We start from the raw sequence: 17,264 nt of genomic DNA, 5'->3' as shown, positions 1-17,264 counted from the left end.
ATTATTATTATTATTATTATTATTATTATTATTATTTTCGAGAGGTTACTTAATTCACAACGTGCATATATTATTGTATAATTTATATAAACATATACAATATTTAAGATGAAAAATTTTATTATGAACGTAATAAATTATGTTTACCGTTTAATTGTAAAATAAGTTTAAATATTTGGATTAATTGATAATAGCATTTTATCGTATGAATTATTATTATTATTATTATTATTATTATTATTATTATTATGCATTAATTTTAGATAATAAAATTGTAAATACGATCGCTTTGGAAAAATATGCGCAACAAACAATTAGCATAATCCTTGTGTTCAGTAGTTCATTCAGTAACATATTACATATCTAGTAGTTCATCCAATAATAAACATGTCAAAAAGGTGACACTACAATTTGACATGTGGGATGATGATATTGAAAGATAAGCATGATTATTTTTTAGTTATAAAATCTGTACGATGATGCAAGAATATTGAATTTCCTTGAATGATGGATCGAGTCGTGTTCTTAGAAAAAAATTGAGGTGAGGAGGAAAAACAACCAAAAAACTAATCTTAAATTCATAAACAAATTAGTATGAAATCGGGAAATTAACAAAGACTGGGAGTCGAAAGAGTTTAGCTTCAATGTAAAAAGAAATTTTGTTTGATTCAGACAGATTTAGTCAAGTAGACATATTCTGAGAGTAGTTGGCTCTCAATTAGCTAGTGCGTCTGACTAGCTAGCAGTTGAAATGTAAATCCTCGAAATCTTGTCTGAAAAACTCACACCACTCCATGGAAGGCCGCAGAATCCAATAGTATTGCCTTGATTTGGTCGGGATGAAGGTCCGGGCCTTGTTTACATTGCTGAAAACACAGGGAATTCAAAACTGAGTCGAGTAGTACTTAAACATGCATGTTGCAGGATTAGTTAGGAATGAATGATTGGTTACCTCGGCACAAAAAATATCCAATGCGAACCCATTGAAGCAGCTAATAACAGCTTGCTGAATGTCCAGACCAAGGTTGTCCAGAGCCCTCATAGTCGAGAGTAAGAGCCCGGGCCTGCGGCCACAGAACATATGGATGTTCACCGCTCTCCCTTCTCTTAGCCTCACCTCGACCTATTAAGAATTTTGCAAGGAGAAAGCAATTTCCTTATTTAATTTACAAAAGAAAATAACGGTCATCAAGGCAGAGTAGTGTTTGCAGTGAGACTCCTACCTTAGCTGGTTGTCCAGTTGGGATCGAGACTGGATTTGGGAATGTGGCTGGGGGGCAAAGTTCTTCCTTAACAAGTGTCGAAAGTCGGGGACCGGTGGGTGTCACCGGATAGAAAGTCGATGATGGAGTTGGAGAGGAGATAGAAGGGGTCGATTCCAGCTCATTATGGAGGTCGTTGATCTTTTGAAGAAGCTCCTTTAAGTAATCAATTGCATCCCCAAGTATCGATGCCCTGTCCATCTTTTGGAAGAATGGCGTCAAAATTGTGGGGGGTGTAAATTCATTTCATTACAACCAAGGATTATTTAATTACCAAGCAACTAGAACCATGAAAGACATGTGATTCCTCCATTCTCAAACCGTTTGTAACGACAACCAATAATACTTATCAATTATCTTATAAGTAATATGCTAAAGGGAAATATGCTCTCTATAGTCCAACTCGTTCTCATACGACATATAACTAATACCCAGTGTTCAATGGAACTAAACTGAAATTGATCTTCAGCAAAATAGGCCATGAAAGAATATTCGGTCAAGGTATGATTTCCAGGTCTGTAGCATCTTACTTCAGTATTATAGGTGTCTTGAAGTTATGGAAAGCAAAGGACCTAAAGGTACAAATTCTTAGTTTGCTAGCAAAAACTGTTGATCAATATTTCTATTTCACATCGGAGTCCGCGAGACAAGATAAACAAATTTAGTGCTCATCTAATTCAGTATGCAGATGAGGAAATAACTTTGAAATGGTCAACTGTTCAATCAACAGCTTTCAAACAATATATAATTTGCTGTTGGCATTTCAAAGTGTAAGATGGCATTTGAATCAGTTCATAGATTCCATGTGAGTAAATTAAATGCCATCACACAACTTTAATATAGATACCTCTCAAATCAAAATATACCAATCACAAACTGTTACTCATTAATGATCAAACACGAAGAAGATACTAACTTCACAGGAATTCAAAAACAAATAAAATAACAAGATGGCTCGAACATCGAACGGAAAAGCTAATGAAAACATGTCGAATAATTCACGAGAAATTTGTAGTAAAGAATTTCATACCTTGCTGATCTTTGGAACAACTGACCTCAACATGTAAAGCCTATCATTGAGCTTCTTCCTCCGGCGCCTTTCAGCCATCAAATTCTTGGCTGGAAGCCCCTTCTTCTTCCCACCTGTCACGGTGCCATTTGCATTTGAGTCATTTCCACCATTTTCACAACTCCCTTCCACCTTATCGATACCACAATTCTCCAAGAATTGATAATCAGAGTCATAATTCAGATTAGATTCCTCGAAGCTCACATCATTCTCACAACTTAGTTTCCTCTTCTTATCATATCCTTCCATAAAAGTTGAACTATTTGGAGCTATCAAGCTTATTTCATTAAATTCAACACCTAAATTCAAAGACCCCAAGTTTTTGCTATCGTTATCGGTAAGATTCTTCTTCAGGGCAGCCCTCTTCTGGAAAAGAGTAGGTTGTGCTCCAAGCGAGGTAAAATTTTCAAGTGGCTTCAAAATCTTGAACCTATTGAACAAGGAATTTCCCTGCATCGAGCTTTCCCCATACCCAAACGCACCAAATCCACCACTTCCTTGGGGAAGTTGGAGCAAATTATTAGCGGAGCTCCAATTAAAAGCACCGAACTGTGCTGAGCACTCAAATCACTGAAACCATCACCAAGAATCCCGCCACCCCTATTCAAAACATTTTCAAGACACCCATTCCCACAACCCAAATCAAAGCCTCCATCCACAGTAGTGTTGTTAAGCATTGGGTTCATTGAATACTTCGGGGGCAGAAAATAGTTTACCTGATCACACGGATCAAGATTACTGAAAACCGAAGCTGAAGTTGGGGAACAAGAGGCGGAAGAATCCACCGTCTGTATAAACAGCTGACTGCTCTCAGCTTCAGGAAAGCCTGATGAAAACGAGATACCATTAATGCTCCCAAGGTGGTTGCTGGTGGTGCCTGTGGCGGAACCCCCGCCCCCGCCGACGTACCAGTCATCCTCTTCAGCTCCAATCATGGACTTAAAATTCGAAAGCGCACCTATTCCCAACTCTTCTTCATTCTCCAGGCCACCGTCTTCATTAATTTTTTGAGCCCATGACTCCGTTTCACCCTCTCCTGTACCATCTTCAGCCCAAACCATGCCAGGCAACATCCTGCAAGTTTCTTGATTTTGAAGCTTCGGGAAAAGAAAAGAAAAGAAAAAGGACCAACTTTTCAAAAGAGTGGGATAATTCTGAATAATCAAACAATGAAGTTTGAAGATTAAAAGAAGAGAGAGGCGGAGGAACAGAGGAGAAGAGGGAATGTGGCGGAAAGACGAGGGAAATGGCAGATAAATGAAGTGTCTCGACGACACACAACACTCTCTGTGATGTCCTTGTACACAGAGTCACTGGACTGGTAAAACAGAACCAATTTATTTTTCTTTAATTTATCAATTTTATTATTCTTATTATATAATAATAATAATTCTCCCCTTTTCTTATATTTAAATAATTTTAACATTTCCTCTCGAAAAATGTGACATTTGGTAACTATAATCATATAATAGTTTCATTTCTTTTTTGACAAAAGACTTTCCCTTCCACATACGAAATGTTGCTATTTTCAGACAGTATGTACGAGAACTTGCTTTCGATTGAATAATAAGACTATTAATAATGTCGTATATAACATGGACTTTAATTCTTTCCTATTGGCACACTTGTGTCATCCACTCTTCACACAAAATTAATACCTCGTCGTGTTGCTAAAATAACATCAAATTGAAAAAATACAAAAAAAGATAGATTTTTAAAAATAAAAAATAAAAAATCAGCTTGTCAAATAAGTACCTATAACCACACATTATATTGGTGTGATCAATTTTTACATATCTTTATTTTTAGAGGGATAAATAAAAAATCAGCTTGTCAAATAAGTATTTATAACCACACATTATGCTGGTGTGCTCAATTATATATATATATATATATATATATATATATATATATATATATATATATATATATATATATATATATATATATATATATATATATATATATATAATTGACTTATGAGGTCGTTTTATAAAAGTTTTTGTGTATTTTTTTCATATACAACGATCATTTGTATCATATATATAATCGTGTGTATTTTGAATTTGTTCCATGATTTTTTCATGTACGATAAATTGAATTTTTCATGAATTTATCATACTCCTATATATGTGCATGAACCATGAAATGAACTCCAAAGTGACTCCAATTTAATCATCAAAGATTACTAGAAAAATGGTACCAATACATAATCCTTATTTTTTTTTAATTATAATGATATGTATATCTATCACTATATTAGTTTAAATCCAATGATACATCCAATAATAAACGTTTATCAATACACGTGGAGTAAATTAAATTTTTTATTGAACCCCAATGTATTATTATATAATCCTGGATCGTAACACATGTGATGAGTGTGTTCTGTAAAAAAAAAAGAATTGAGTAATTTTTTTAAGTTTTAAAATAAAAATTAAAGATTTTGAAAAATCAAGGGGTACTTGTCATAAAATCCTTATTCTCATTCTCAACTTCTTCTTTACTCCATACCCCACTAAAACTTTGTTTCAACTCCCCATATGTTTAAAATTTCCAACTTTGCCATTATCCATGATTTTAAATTAATTGATTTTCTTTTGAATAATGGCCCATCATGCTTCCGTAAAATAAATTAAATCTTATACCTCTTTGACCGGAGTGTCATCGTGTTATATCCACCGTATTTTACGAACTGCTCCTCACAGTCCAATCACGCGATCGCAACCGATGGTTACAGACGTAGATTCCTTCAACAGCACTTGACACAACTCTAATTCGTTTTCTACCTTAGAGTGTACAATAAAAAATAAAATTTTGAAAATAATACATGAGAGGGGCTAGAGCAAAGATCTCTTTTATTCAAACACAAACATTTTATTAATACATAGTAACCTCCTGTAGAGGAGGAGAAACTTGTTAGTAGCTGAACTCTCTACACACATAAACTTGAAGAAAATTATTACAAATAGTTTGAAGAAAAATGAAGAGGTTGATCGATGTCTTCATCTTCCTTCTGCTTCTTTATTTATAGAAGGCTTCCTTCGGATTTGAAACTCGGACTTCAAGTCTTCATAAGCCTTTACAGCTTGCTTGGGGACCATATAGTGGTTGAGTGGTCCTTTCCTACAATGTCTTTTTCTAGATTATTAATCTAGACATCAACTTTTCCCATTCTTTTATTTCACCGCACTGCCAGTAGGAATGCGTTTGAAAAAGATCAGCTGTAATTTCGTCCCCTTTCTCGTGGAAAGTTTGAACTAATAATCTGAGAGCTTTCAGCTCCTTCCTTTCCTCAGTAACGATACATGAAAGACATCATGTATCCCATATAAAGAAGGCGGTAAGGCGAGTCGATAGGCACGATCTCCTATCTTCTCAAGGATCTCATAAGGCCCAATGTAACGTGGAAACAGCTTCCCTTTCTTGCCAAATCTGACCACTCCCCTGAAAGGTGAAAGGTGAAATCTTCAAGAATACTCGGTCTCCTGCCTCAAATACCAACAGTCGTCGTCTAACGTTGGCATATTTGGCTTGTCTGTCCTGCGCTGTCTTCATTTTCTTCTGAATCAGCTTCACTTTCTCTGTCATATCTCTAATCATATCAGGTCCAGTCTCAGGAATTTCAGAGATATCATCTCAATACAGAGGGGATCGACACTTCTTTCCGTACAACGCCTCAAATGAAGCCATCTCAATACTCGTCTGATAGTTGTAGTTGTACGAAAATTCACAAAGCGGCAATGCATCTTGCCAGTTAGTGCTAAAATCAAACACTACAGCTCTCAGCATATCTTCCAGTGTCTGGATAGTCCGCTCTGACTGTCCGTCGGTCTGTGGATGATAAGCGGTACTCAGATGTAACTTCGTACCTAGAGCCTGCTGCAAACTCTGCCAAAAGTGTGATGTAAACCGAGGATCACGGTCTGATACAATCGACTTCGACACTCCGTGTAATCTGACATAAATATCTGCCATCTGGTCATGTCTATACGTCATCTTGTACAAAATAAAGCATGCTGATTTGGTCAATCTGTCAATCACGACCCAAATCGCATCACAACCTCTGGAGGAACGCGGTAACTGCGTCACAAAATCCATGGAAATGTGATCTTATTTCCATTCAGGAATAGATAAGCTATGTAACAGTCCTCCGGGTTTCTTTTTTTTTGGCTTTAACCTGTTGGCAATTCAGACACTTTGCTACAAATTCAGTAGTATCAGATTTCATCTGTTTCCACCAATATTGTGTCTTCAAATCATTGTACATTTTTCTGCCACCAGGATGAATGCTGAAACGACTGCTTTGCGCTTCTGCCAGTATCCGCTGTCTCAAATCTGAAATATTCGGCACAACAATACGATTATTCACATACAAAACACGGTCACGAACCTGATACTCCGATTGATGTCCAGCTCTGACCATAGCAATCGAATTCTACACATTCTGGTCAATTTTCTGTGCTTCTTTGATTCTCACTATCATTTCTGGTTCAACTTGAATAGCACACAATCTCAGAGGCTGACAATCTGTTTCAAATACTAATCCAGACAAACAGCCATCTTCTATCAAATTCGAAACACCAATCGTCGACAACGATAAAGAACATACCTTTCGACTTAGTGCATGAGCTGCTGCATTAGACTTCCCTGGATAGTACTTGATTTCACAATCGAAATCCTTCAATAAATCAAGCCATCTTCGCTGCCTCATATTCAAATCAGACTGTGAAAACAGATATTTCAGGCTTTTATGATCAGAATAAATTTCAAATTTTTCACCATACAGATAATGTCGCCATATCTTCAATGCAAAGACGATGGCAGCCAATTCAAGATCGTGAACTGGGTAGCGAGTCTCATGCGACTTCAGCTGTCTCGAGGCATAAGCAATAACATGCCCTCGCTGCATCAAAACACATCCCAATCCTCGGTGAGATGCATCGCAATAAACTACAAAATCGCCAGTACCTGAGGGGATAGTCAGTATCGGTGCACTGTTCAATCTCTTCTTCAGTTCTACAAAACTAGACTCACAGTCTTCTGACCAAACAAACCGGGCATTCTTCTGAGTCAGCTGTGTAATGGGCTTAGCAATGCTGGAGAAATCTTTAATAAATCGACGATAATATCCTACGAGACCCATAAAACTGCGAATCTCTGGCACTGATGTCGGTCTCGGCCAACTGATCACGGCCTCAACCTTGCTGGGATCAACGGATATACCATCCCCGGATATGATATGCCCCAGAAATACCACCTGTCTCAACCAAAACTCACATTTCGACAGTTTAGCATACAATTTCTCAGCCCTCAAGATCTTCAAAACAGTTCTCAGATGCTCAGAATGTTCAATCATATTTTTCGAGTAAATCAGAATATCATCAATAAAAATAATTACAAAATCATCAAGATATTTCTGAAATATGCGGTTCATCAACCCCATAAATACAGCTGGAGCATTTTTAAGACCAAAAGGCATGACAATAAACTCATAGTGTCCATACCTGGTTCTGAACGCTGTCTTCGAGATATAAGAATCTCTGACTCTCAGCTGATGATATCCAGATCTCAGATCGATCTTTGAATATACCGAAGAACCCTGCAACTGATCAAACAAATCATCAATGCGAGGCAAGGGATATTTATTATTTACCGTTGTTTTGTTCAGTTGCCGATAGTCAATGCAAAGTCTCATTGAACCGTCTTTCTTTTGCACAAACAATACTGGAGCACCCCAAGGGGAAACACTCGGTATAATGTAACCCTTGGCCAGTAAATCCTCCAACTGATCTTTCAATTCCTTCAATTCAATTGGTGGCATTCTGTAGGGAGCTCTAGAAATCGGAACTGTACGTGACATCAACTCAATGCTGAAATCTATCTCTCAAATCGGAGGCAAACTCAGAATCTCATCTGGGAAGACGTTAGCAAACTCACACACCACTAGCAAATCCACCAATGATGGGCTCGATTTCAGTAAATCAACTGAATAGACAAGGAATCCCTCCTATCCTTTTTGTAACAGTCGAGTCATGTTTATCGCAGATATCAAGGGAATTCTGGCTTGAGAACCCTTATCGTAGAATTTCCATTCATCAGCCATTTCAGGTCTGAATCTCACAATCTTGTTGAAACAATCAACGGTAGCTCTGTACTTGGTCAACATATCGATACCGATGATACAGTCAAAATCAGACAACCCAAGCACAATACAATCTAACTCAATTTCATGCCCGTCATACTGTAGCATACAATGTTTAACAGATTTCACTGATATCAAACATGTCCCCAAAGGAGAAAAGACAGACACTACAGCAGATAATGACTTAACATGCAATGAATGCATCAATGCAAATCTCTCAGATATGAATGTATGTGATGCACCAGTATATATCAAGACATATGCAGGATAACCAGAAATAAAACAGTTACCTGCAACAACATCATATGGTGCGTCCTGAGCCTGTTCTTCAGTCAAAGCGAACACTCTGGCCTGTTGTCTAGGAGGCTGGCTAACTGTCTGGTTTCCTCCTGGCCTCGGCTGTGACTGAGATGGTGCTGGCTGGAAAGAGTGAACTGCAGATGGTGGTCGTCTACCAGTCTAAGCTACTGATCCAGATGATTCGGCACCCTGTGATCTCTTAGAATCTCTCTGTGGACAAACTATAGCAAAATGTCCCTGCTGTCTACAAATACGGCAACTGCCAAACACTCCTCGGCACTGCTCTGTGGAATGTATTCCTCCACAAGTGTTGCAATAAGCTCCTGTATAACTCTGGCTCTGACGGATCTGCCTCGAGCCAATAGAACTGGATGACTGCTCCCAGATCTCTTGAATTGTTTTCCTCTAGCTTTCAACTGATCTTTCTTTCCACTACTACTGCCACTCTCAAATCTGGGAGATGGTGGAGGAAACTGTGGTCTCGGTGCTGGTGCAACATACGAAGATCCTCTCTGTCTCATCAGACCGGCTTCGGCTCCCTTAGCTCTGTTCAAGGCATCAATAAAATTGTTCGGTCGCCCCGTATTTACCAATGTAAATATTTCAGGTTCAGGCCATTAATGAACTGATTAGCAACAGCTTCGTCTTTCTCGGCTACATGTGGAGCAAATCTCAGTAATGTAGAGAACTTGGCCACATATTCCTCAACGTTTAACTGACACTGTCTCAAATTTGCAAATTCTGCACCTTTGTCCTTTCTATACGACACTGGAAAGAATCTTTGATAGAATTCAGTTCTAAACACTTTCCAAGTAATTACTGTACCTCGATGCTCCAAGACTCTCTTTGTTGTGAGCCACCAATTCTTTGCAACGTTATGCAATTGGTTCCCAATCAGTTTCATTCTCCGCTCATCAGTGTAATCCAATGACTAAAACAGCATCTCAATGTCATCTAGCCAACTCTCGCAATCAACTGAAGTCTCAGTACCCTTCAGAGTCGGTGGATGGAACGACTGAAATCTCTTCAGCGATGTTTCCATTGGTGTTGCTGTCACATCCATTGGAGGATTCGAAGTGCTACCCTGTTCTGGTATTCTTCAAGGAGGCATATCTGATTATCAAAAAGATTAGCAATTGCAATACAACAAACATGTTTCAGTCCTCCTCCGATCATCTTACTGCTGATCAAGAATTGGTTCTGATTCATTCTCAATAATACAAGTTACCACTCAATTCAGGTAAACATGTATTAAAGCAATAAGACATGCTAGCAATCAAAAGCAGGAAAGAAAACTCAATATACCCCGCTCACTAGCTTCTATCTCAATCTAAAGGATCTATCGCTTTGATACTACCTGTTGTGGGGACCCGTACGCTAATCACTTTCTTAATCGTCATTGGGATAAATAGATCAATTAATTAATCTGGGTCTAAATTATTTTTTTTATATACAACAAGTGTCAAATGCGGAACGTAATGGAATTCATTCTAATATACATATCAAAAGTAAAGTACAAGTCTTGTACCATATACAATCATTTAAAACTAATGTTCAACAACTACATATCAAGTGTTCAAACCTTATTTATAATCAAAGTCCGTAGTCTCCACTCTAATCACGATCTCTCTTCATCTCCTCGACCCTGATCATGTCCCACCTATTGCCATGCACACATACAAACAAGACAACAGCCGAATAACTCCGGTGAGAACCACTTGAAAGGGGATCGGTTACGGTGACCGGAATGCGCAACGGAAGCAACAAAATTTCGAAAATCATATTTTCTTGCAAGAAAATTTCGGCCACCCTATGGATTGTGTAGCAAATACAATAAAACACATATGTCATACATAGGATGTTAAGAAATGTACATATCAACCTCTTGAGGTTGATGATAGCTCCAACCAAGTTGTAAACAACTTGGCTCTTGAAAGGATGAACAATCTTCAAGCTTCCCTTTGAGCCCACCTTGCTCAAATATTAAGCCCACCACCAACTAGCTAGAGCCACCTTACACTTGCACTAGAAAATGTATGGCATTTTTCATTGAGAAGTTATTTTATTCTCCAACACTTGAAGAACAAAACTAGAGAGAAAAATTGAGAGAAACTTGGAGTGTAGACCATGCAATATTTCGGCCATTGCATTCTTTGGAGTGGGGAGAGACTTGCCTTGGTTGTGGGAAAAGTGTTGTGTGTCCCAAGGGCATGCCATGCCTTGGATGTTGCAAAATTGTCTCCCAACCCTTTCACCTCCCATGCATGCAATATTATATTATATGGTTTTTAATCAAATTAAAAACCTTGGACTAAATTTAATTATCTCAAACATATTTGAGACTAATTAAATATTACTTGAATTTACCCAAGTTCCACTAGTTGAATAATTATTTAAATTGAGCTCTACAAGACTCAATATTATTTAATTAATTCAACACTTGAATTAATTTAATTATTTGGACTCTACAAGGTCCACTAGTGTTTAATTAATTCAACACTTGAATTAATTTAATTTAGTCCATAATAATGTTTATGAAAATCACAATTTTCAAATACATTATTCACTTGGCCAAATTTTAATTTAGGAACACTTCCATAAATTAAAATATACATTTCTCTCATAGAAGTCACACTTCTATTTTTCCTTACGCCTATAAACTCATTTATAAGTCGTTTAACATATTGAACTATTTTCTCCTTTATAGAAGTCATACTTCTAATTTTCCTTACGCTTATAAACTCATTTATAAGCCGTTCAACACATTGAACTATTTTACTTCTTAATGGGATCTAGATAGCCAGTACTTGTGTGGCCCTCAATGGTTCAATGATACAACTAGCCGTGGGTTCACATCTCCATGTGATTTGGACTAAACATGTCCTTATTTGAGCATACCCCAATTGCTCCATTTTTATTTATCAACTCCTTGATAATAAGAATGTCAGAGCTCAAGTCTGATAGTATCCAACCAATCATGTTAAACGTCTAGCAGCATCGCTTACATGATTCCCTAGGTATCAAATGATAGTGCCTGCAAAAACCATTCTATTATGGTTAGCGTACAGTACGGTCCCTTCAACTCATATATCCCGACCGATTCGACAACTATTGGTTTATCGAGAGTTGTCAATGAATCGATACTATGTGTCATGTCGTAGTTGCATCGATGGTGTAATCTATGAAACCCCTTTCATAATTACCACCATACTCTGGCCAGAGATTTCAAACTACATATACATGAAACCACATAGGATATCCATACCCGTAGGTAAGCGGTGAATCCCCGACTACAATGCATCGACTCCTATATGTTTCGCCATAACACCCAACCTTGCCACCTGATGACCCCATAAGAGTCGGTAAACAAGTCATAGTGAAACGCTAGCACATAGAGTCCCAATGTTGTCCCGGGTCATAAGGACTAATTGTGTACAACCATAAACTAGGACTTTTCCACTCGATAAGTGAGAACCACTTGGAAAGTCCTTTAATAGAGGGTTGTTCAGTGCACTCTACCAGGAGCACCTATCTGCATGCTCGGACATCACAATGTCCCCTACCAATGAAACATGGTGCTCACATCGCAGATACTAGTCTCTAACTCGAGCGGCCTATATCCTTCTTAGCGGCGGCTGATTCGACTAGGAACCGTTTAGAATATACAGTATTCCGAATATGAGTTTCATGATACTCATCATATGATCATCTCATATTCTTTCTATTATTTGTATATTCAAGGGCTTTATCTATGCAGCTTGCATGGGTATATAGATAAAGATGTGCCATAATAATAAATTCAAATATTATTAAAATAAAGATTTCTTATACATAGAGTTTCATTGTGAACACTCGGCCAACACTTGGCTTGACGTGCACCTACTCTAACAAATACATCCCAGTATAAATCAACGAAACATGCAATCATATAATCAATATAAAAGCATGAAACACATATCAGTAACATGTATCAAATCTGAAAATATAAATCAATATAAAACTGTAAATAAACACGTGACTCCACATCTCATACTAGACTCATTCCTAGTCTAGGATCCCAGTTTCCAGACGTTGGCATACTATATCGAATCTCAGTAATAGAAGTATATCTACTTCTAATCAAACATCGATATAAACCAAACATCCAGTGTCTTGACCTATACGTCAAAGACTTTGGCACCTCCGCCAATAACTATTCTGTGACACTGTGCAATGGGCCAGTAACTATTATATCACTATCTGGAACCTCTGTCACAAGATCAATCGTCTAATACATGCATTCTATAAATCAATAGAACAAGCATATCAATTCAAATCAATGCACACAATAACAATAAGTATGTGATTTAGGGAAACTCAAGTATATCTCACTCGAGTCATTCTCCCGGTTCGACATTGACTTATACCTTTCTTTCGTCACTCTGACTCTGTCGAAATCTCGCAATCGAAGCCTGTCAATACTCAATCTAGAAATGACAATATCAAGGAGTACAATATCAATATACTGCTCAAATCAATACCGAATCTGATAAATCTGAATCTAACTCAAAATCAACGGCATAACGGAACCATCCCGATATCCCCGTCAATACAATATCAACGGATATCAATTACAATCAATAACCAATATCCAATACAATCTGTAATCGATTAATAATCCAAATCTGTCCAATATCCATCAATATAATCTGAAAAACCATAACAATTCCATAATCAATCTGTTTTTCGATCGGACTTCGATCCTACGATGTCTAGTATCCCAAGAACACTATATATCGATCAAATCATAATTCCATCCATATCATATTTTCAAATGATAACAAAATAAAGTAAAACTTACGTCCAGTTGTAGCCCCCATCAATAGAAACACATTACTGAAGTCGGATTGAAAATCAGACGGACGGATTTCTCACAAGTTGAATTCTAATATCAAGAATCCAAGCTTTCCTCTGAATCTCGTATTCTTCGTTTTTCTCCGAATGGTTGAAGAATTAGAGGCAATGTATATATATGTCTTGCATGAAACGGATAGGTGGCTCATCCTTTGCAAAACACGTCTCGCCCATATGCGCGAAATCACTCGGCGCATATGCGCGAGACACTATGTCTCGGCGCGTATCGTTCACCGCCTCTCGCGCATATGCATGCCCCTGGTCGGCGCATATGCGCGAGGTTTTCTTCACAACTCTCTGCCATACTCGTGCATATGCGCTAGTCCATGTCGCGCATATACGCGAGGTTCTCTGGAATTGAAATTGGCTTCCCGCACAGCTCGCGCATATGCGCGTCCTTCCCTCGCGCATATGCGAGGTTCTCTGCCCATCTCGCGCATATGCGCCCGGCTCGGTTGCGCATATGCGCGAGGGCTTATTCCTCGCACACACATAAATCACATACAATCTCATTTTGTGTCTCGGTTAGCCCTTCATAATCATATCAATTAATCAACAATCATTTCATATTAGCAACACAACAAAAATCGGGCATTACACTCTCACTATGAAACCCAAAAACTTGTCACTCTTTACGCCAAAAATGCATTTGACAGGGTTGAGCTTGATTCCATAATGCATCAGAGTGGCAAAGGTTTCCTCCAAATCAGCGATAAAGTCTGCAACCTCTTTAGACTTACCCAAAATCTCGTCTACATACACCTACACATTCCGGCCCAGTTGTTTCTCAAAGATTTTTTTCATGAGACGCTGGTAAGTGGCCCCTGCATTCTTCAACCCGAAAGACATTACAACATAACAAAATGTACCTCCCGAGGTGATGAAGCTGGCTTGATCTTGATCACTCTTGGCCAGGGGGATTTGGTGATACAACTGGTAAGCATCCATGAAACGCAGCAGTTCAAAGCCCAAGGTGGAATCCATCAACTGAGCAATCCTGGGCAGGGGATAATGGTCTTTGGGGAAAGCTTTGTTGAGATCACGGAAATCCATGCACATCCTCCACTTTCCGGTGGACATAGGAACCAACACCACATTCAAGAGCCATGTAGGAAATTGAATTTCCCGAATGTGGCCAGCCTTCAACAGATCTCTCAACTGTTCGACAATAAATTTGTCTTTTTCCGGACCAAAGTGTCTTTTCTTCTGCTTCACCGGGTGAGATCCCGGGAGAATGTTTAAATGATGCTCAGATATCAGGGGTGAGATCCCTGTCAATTCCTGCTGGGACCAGGCAAAAGCATGAATATTAATTTTTATACAATTAATCATACTAACCCGGGTGGATGCACTGACGTCCCGAGCCACCCGAATTTGCTGGCCTTGTCCAACTTCTACAACCTCCTGCTCCTCCTCAGCCACAAAATGTACTCCCCCTTCTCCACTACTCCCCTTCCTGCTTCATCAACTCCGGCATTCTTTCCCTCCCTCTTGGTTTTACTTTGATCAGCTCGGACTGCATCCACATAGCATTTTCGAGAAGAAGGCTGATCTCCCCAGACTTCTCCTACCCGGGCTCCCACAGAAAATTTGATCTTTTGGTGGTAGGTGGATGCCACAGCCCTCAACTCATTCATAGTCGGCCTCTCCAGAATGATGTTATATGATGATGGGGAGTCCACCACACTGAAAGAGTTCATCACTGTCTTTTTGAGATCTTGGGAGCCCAAAGTTAGTGGCAAAACAATCTTCCCTTCCGGGTAAACCACATGGCCAGCAAAGCCAAAGAGTGCAGTCTCCACGTCTTCCAAATGATAACCCTGCAAGTCCATCTGTACTAGGGTCTCTTTAAAGATTACATTCACAGAACTGCCAGAGTCAATAAAGACTCTCATGACATCATAGTTGGACACCCGGGCTTGGATGACTAGGGCATCATTGTGGGGCAGATTTATCCCTTCAAATCCTCTGGGCCAAAACTGATCACCGTCTCATTCCTCCTTATCCCCTCCACTTCCATGCAATCCCTCCTACTCCTGGATTTCCTCGCCCGGTTAGAGTCACCATCAATGGATCCTCCAGAAATCATTTTGATTACTCCCATAGCCTGGGGTGAATTCTTCTTTCTCTCGGGCTCAGGCTCCCTTCTCATGGGCTCACTCTTTGGATTACTCCTCAAACCTCCTCCCCTAGAACTGGATTCTGACCAGGTCCCGATGCAGAAGGTAAGGCATAGTCTCCCTTCAACGTATTGCAGACATCGGTGTTGTGATAACATACTTTGTGGAGAGTGCAAAATCCTCTCTTCTCAGGCCAGGATAGTTGATAATCAGGGGCCAGATCTCTACTGCACTCCTGAACCTCCCTCTCCTGGGAAATCTTTAGAGGCACATGGTGAGAAAAGTGCCCTGGATTACCCCTCCTTTGGCCTTTTTCCTCGGGCTTAGACATCCAGTCCCCTCTCTCCTTCCTTACAGTCTCCCTCTTCTGCTTTTGGGCTTCTTCCATATTGATGTATTTTTCTGCCAGGGATAGTAAATCTTCGAAGTCCCCGGGCACTTTCTTGGTCAACGACTTGAAAAATTCACCCTCCCTCAAACCTTGGGTGAATGAATTAGTCATTGTTTCAATGGCACAAGTAGGAACATCCAAGGCCACTCTATTAAATCTTCTGATGTAAGCCTTAGACTCTCCTCCGGGCTTTGTTTGACTTCAAAAAGACTAAAAGCAGTCTTCTTGTATTTCTTGCTACTGCTGAAATGGTGTGAGAACAGCTTCTGAAAGTCTTTGAAAGAATGGATACTTTGAGGAGCCAATCCCTCGAACCATCTCTGAGCAGAATCGACCAACGTTGTTAAGAATACCTTACTCCTGATTCGATCAGTGTAACAGTGTAACATGACCATATTCTCAAACCTGACCAGGTGTTCCTCGGGATCTGCATTGCCATCGTAATCCTTTACTTCTGCAGATTTGAAGTTCTCGGGAGGAGGCTCCCGTACAATAATATCAGCAAATGGGCATCCTTTGGCGATTGCCCGGGAAGTACTCCGGCTTTCCAACTGCCCTTCCAAGACCTTCATCTTTTGTCTTAGTTCCAACAATTCTTCCGCCACAGTTGGAGATTTGGACCCGGCGCTAGACTCCTCGTCCTCTCTTCTCATCTCTTCCTCCTCCCTCAACTCCTACTGCTGCTCCTGCTCATTCTCCTGTCCCCCTCCAGGTGGGGTAACTTGATGAGAAGCTTCTTTCCTGGCCATGGCTTGCTTTACTGCCTCGGATACAATTCTGGCCAATTCCACTGGGAACATGGTAATAAGATTGGGTCTGGTGGTATGAACACCACCTTGTCCAGAAGTCCGTGCACCATCTCCAGGAGCTCGGGAATTGTCCTGGTTAGTTCTTCTTGTTCGAGCCATATCAACGCCTTAATCTCAAGATTTCCCACAGACGTCGCCAATGATGTGATCATGCTGAAATGGATGAGCCGGGTAAGGAGCTCCAACGGATCGAATCAGTAATTTTTAGTGTTTAGGAATTTGAGTGAAGGTAATGGCTTGGATTAACACCTGCAAACAAGAAAGTAACTCGTGAA

At 39.4% G+C, this 17,264-nt stretch overlaps 1 pseudogene; it reads right to left on the bottom strand.

Annotated features, from left to right (window-relative positions):
• Positions 1-553: 553 nt before the first annotated feature.
• On the bottom strand, positions 554-3,639 carry LOC140838092 (transcription factor ICE1-like; annotated as a pseudogene).
• Positions 3,640-17,264: the final 13,625 nt, after the last annotated feature.

This window comes from Primulina eburnea, chromosome 1, assembly GCF_022965805.1.
Source record: "Primulina eburnea isolate SZY01 chromosome 1, ASM2296580v1, whole genome shotgun sequence".
Classification (NCBI taxonomy): Eukaryota; Viridiplantae; Streptophyta; class Magnoliopsida; order Lamiales; family Gesneriaceae; genus Primulina; species Primulina eburnea.
The sequence above is the reverse complement of the archived record's forward strand: the minus strand, read 5'-3'. Positions and strand labels throughout refer to the sequence as shown.